This window comes from Echinops telfairi, unplaced genomic scaffold, assembly GCF_000313985.2.
Source record: "Echinops telfairi isolate 266 unplaced genomic scaffold, ASM31398v2 ScPeMD7_7410;HRSCAF=8448, whole genome shotgun sequence".
In the NCBI taxonomy this organism is placed as follows: domain Eukaryota; kingdom Metazoa; phylum Chordata; class Mammalia; order Afrosoricida; family Tenrecidae; genus Echinops; species Echinops telfairi.
The window spans coordinates 20,400,999-20,405,350 of record NW_022111310.1 but is presented as its reverse complement, the minus strand read 5'-3'; the positions used below and the strand labels follow the sequence as shown (position 1 = coordinate 20,405,350).

Here is a 4,352-nt window from a genome sequence, read left to right as displayed (position 1 = left end):
CCGCGCCGCTCAACCTCCGTCGGCGACTCTGGCCGGGGTCCCCACTCCATAGCCCCCTTTCCCGCCCCTACCTGACCTCCCGCAGCTCCGACGGGTCCACAGCTGCTAGCCCACCCACCCGCCGCTGCCGCCTGCGCACGCGCCGTAGCGCGGGCGCCAATTGGCGAAGCTGGCTGTCAGTCATTGAGCCCCACCCCCGCGGTATGCTGGGACTTGTAGTCGGGCGGGCCTGGAACTCGGGGCTCAGAGGAGGGCTGGAAGAAACTAGAAATAGCGACTTTCTGTACTCAGCTTTCTGTTTCCATTGTAACGGAGGTTCAGGGGGCAAGGGTCCGACCCCAAACCCACACAGTGTCTCGATAGAAAAAACAGGTCTCCAAATCCCAATGCCTTAACCTCTTTGTTAAAAATAAAATTGACCTCCAGAGGTGGTTGTCCTTTTAGCCTTGGCAATCCCCAGAAAGGCTCTCTGAAGCTCAGCTTTCAGATCCGAGAAAAGGGTCAAGGGAAAAATAAAATTTACACTCTGGGAGTAGGCACAGGACCTAGATCTCTTGAGCGGTGCTTCGTGTTCCTTTCTGTCGGAGGCACATCTTAAGGTTACAGACAAGTTTATCTGATAAGCAATTGGCTTTGGCGAAGAAGGGTTTGTTTTTTGCTTGTGTGTACCAAGTTGGGAGACTGATAGCAGAGGTCCGTAAGATACATAGCTCCTGCCCCTGCTGACTGAAGGTACCCAGGAGACTACCTTGGGGGGAGATGACCATATGTCAGAGGAGAGTAGCGTCTTTCTGGGCTGGAGTTAGTCTCAATTATTGCTTGATCAGGATCAGTGGCCCCTTTGATTGACCGAGGCCCATTACCTGCCCCCGCAGATAGATGACCATACTAAAAAGCTTAGGGTAATGCTGTGAGGTATAAGTACACTCTCAGTGGGATGGGCTTGGATTTGGAATCCCATTTAGCTATGTGACCCTGAACAGTGATCAACCAACAGACAAGGATGACAGAACTTCCTTTGAGCATGTGATGTCTGTGTACAGCTAACCATGCCATATATATGTAACCCTCACAATGACCCGATGAGAAAAAGCAACATTCACAATCAGGCCATGAGCTCATGAATGTCAGATTTTACTCACTTATGAAAACCCTCCCTCTTATCTTGGTTTATTTATTTTTTTATCTCCAAGTGGAGATGACATTTGCTATCGGGATTAACTAAAGTAATAAAAATACAATGATTTCTGCTTAATTAATGATAACTGGGGTTTGCTTGTTTAAGTTTGTTTTTATTTTTATCATTTTATGGGGGGCTCGTACAACTCTTACCACAATCCATACATACATACACCCATTGTGTCAAGCACATTTGTACATTTGTTGCCACCATCATTCTCAAAACATTTGCTTTCTACTTGAGCCCTTGGTATCAGTTCCTCATTTTCCCCTCCCTCCCCATACCCCACCCATGAACCCTTGATAATTTATAAATTATTATTAGCTTGTCATGTCTTATACTGTCCGACATCTCCTCTTACCCACTTTCTGTTGTCCCTCCCCCAGGGATGGGGGTTATATGTAGATCCTTGTGATCGGTTCCCCCTTGCCGGTTTCAGGTGTTGAGGGAAACAGGAACCTGGCTTGGTATACTTCATGGTGTCCTTTGAACAGGCTGGGTGTATGTGTGTACCCTTAGGTTGGAATTGAACTCTAGGGTTGAACTTGCTGGCTAGGATTTGAGCAGGCAGGTCAAGCATAGATTGAGTTAGTACCGGACTATTGAGGGGGCCCAATTGGGGAGTACAGAGTTCAGAGCAGGTGTTGCTCAGCCTTGGCAGCTGGAAGGTGGAAACAAACCCTCAGAGGGCCAGGTGACAAAAGTGCTTGCTTCTCTCTCTTTCCCATGTTCCTGGGAGTCCTGAGGTACTCACTGTGTATCTGGCAGTCCCAGCATTTCCCCACTGATGATTTCTTACAAAGCACACACAATATCTCCTTATCTGTGATCTTCACCAGTGCACCGTGAGCTCTCTGCGGACAATGTAGTCACATCTGCTAGCACAGTGTCCATCCCATAAGAGTTGCTGACTAAGTGAGTCAAATTCTGCAATGTGACCTTAGGGAAATCACATGTCTTGTCTGACCTAGAGTTATTGTAATGACACAAAGGCTCAGAGTACATCTGGTGATGAAGAGCTGCTGTTCTTTGAGCAGGAATAGATAATACCTGCCAGACAGTTCTCCTATATTGTCCCAAGTCACAATAGTCCCCTCAGCAATGTTTCAAGTAGATACCCATCACTCTGTCTTACAAAAGAGGCAACCGGGGCTCCAAAAAATGGAGTAGTTTTCTTGTACTCACTACCTAGGAAGTGGTAGAACTAGGGAGTGGGGGTGTGGGGGGCCCGCGGGGCAAACCCAGGCACATCAGACTCACGACGTACTTCAAACTATTACTCAAAGATTGGGTCCACATTTTATGACATCAACCATCTTTCTATTTTATTACGATATGATTTCAGAGAGGAGATCAAAGTGCTTGTGAGGTCATAAAGAAGAGTAGGAATTGTCCCCTACCTAGATTTCTGTCATATTGACGATGCAGCCTGTTAGGTGTGATGGACAGAGGGCTCAATATTATTCCCAACACCTCTTATAAGGGAGGGATATGGAAAAGTTGCTGTCAAATAATTTTCCCCAGGCCTGAGACCTGATTTATATCCCCTTGTTAGGAAAGAAGTGCTGGAGGAAAGAGTTAACACCCTGGCTGGCTGAAAACCATAGTTACCAGCCCAAATGTTCAATTCAGAACTATCCATATTGTGATATTGTTTCTCCAGTCATAGAAGAGAGCTCAGAGTACTCCTAAAATATAAGGGGAAAAACTCAGCATGCCATTTAAAATAAAAACAAAGGACCTCTCTTGTCCCTTTGAAAGAATGTGTTTCCTCCACAGCAAAATGCCATCTTTTTCTACTTTACTTATTATCTATCTATCTCTGTTTTAATCTCTGTATCTGTCCATCTAATTGGTTCTCCGTCCTGTGGAAACCTGGCCCTGATCTCCTTATGCAATCCTTGTATTTTTCTCTGGCTAGTCTACACATGGTGCATGGTAGGTACTCAATAGATGTTTGAATTCCATCTGACTTCACAGGATGAAAGGGGATTTTTGAAGAGCCTTCTTTATCCACCTCCTTGCAAGTAGATAGAGGATGAACAGGTTGCTGCAGAACTTTTAAACCAAGACCTACTAGGATGAAAGGCCTGACAATCGACTTCAGAAAAACAGTGAATGAAGACCCTGTGGGTCGCATTCATCTGATCCACCTTAATATGACCACTTCTATTTTACAAAGTCCTCCTTTAATCTCCTCATACATACTTACAATCATGCTGGATATTCAACAAATATTTTTCTAACGCATATAGTTTGATGCTTTCATGACCTAAAGTGGTGAATGTTTGACATCCTGTTTCTCTGATATTGAGATGCTAAACTGTCTACTTAAGAGTTAATCATATTGGCAAGCCCATATCTGATCCTTTAACCATCACAAATAGAACCGGGAATATCCTTGGGCAAGGAGTTTCCTTTGTATATATGTGTAAGGAGGCTATTTCCTTGAGTTGGCATCGAATTCCCTGGTTCAGAATTCGGAAGGTCAATTTTATCAGCATACACATATGTGTGTAGTAACTTCTGTCCAGTTGGTGATGATGTCACATTGTGTGGAACTCATCCCTGGTGGTGCAGCAGGGTGGTCTACCTGCCAGCCAAAAGGGTAGAAGTTTAAACTCCCCAGTCATTCATGGGAGAAAGGTGTGGCAGTCTGTTTCTGAAAAGATCTGCAGCCTGGTGTGGCGCTAGTGAAATTAAAAAAAAGATCTGCAGCCGTGGAACCCCTCTGTGCTGTCCATAGTGTCACGCAACAGCAGTGGGTTCGCTTTAGGTTTGAGCCCATGTGGTGCGTCAAAGTGCAGCAGCCGTCAGCCATTAGTGACCAAACCAAAATCACTGCCATTGAGGAATGTGCGACTCATAGCAACCCTAGGACAGGATAGAACTTGACCATGTGGATTTTCAGGACTATCACTCTTAAGGGAGGAGAAAGCCTCAGCCTTCTCCCACGGTGACCCCCACGGGCAGTAGAACAGAACGCTGCTGGTCTTGTGCCATCCTCACAACCGTGCCTGTGCTTCCCCTGTGGCCCAGCCACTCTATCACGCCATCTCATTGAGAGTCTTCCTCTCACCCTCTACCAGGCAGCACGTCTGGCCCCAGGGCCTGCTCCCTCCTGACAACATGTTCACAGTACACGAGACAAGGTCTTGCCAGCCTCACTTCT

At 46.2% G+C, this 4,352-nt stretch overlaps 2 protein-coding genes across 3 annotated transcripts in view; one reads left to right on the top strand and one right to left on the bottom strand.

Annotated features, from left to right (window-relative positions):
• The window catches only part of TRIM32 (tripartite motif containing 32), a 13,132-nt gene extending 13,026 nt beyond the window's left edge, over window positions 1-106 (bottom strand). The window contains exon 1 of one of the 2 annotated variants that reach the window (XM_045296570.1): window positions 77-106. The gene's annotated coding sequence lies outside the window, so the exon portion shown is untranslated. Of the gene's footprint in view, window positions 1-71 lie in introns of both variants that reach the window. The other variant, XM_004712550.2, reaches the window with a different exon arrangement.
• ASTN2 (astrotactin 2) overlaps window positions 1-4,352 on the top strand; it is a 1,157,183-nt gene that overhangs the window by 860,562 nt on the left and 292,269 nt on the right. The window lies entirely within an intron of this gene.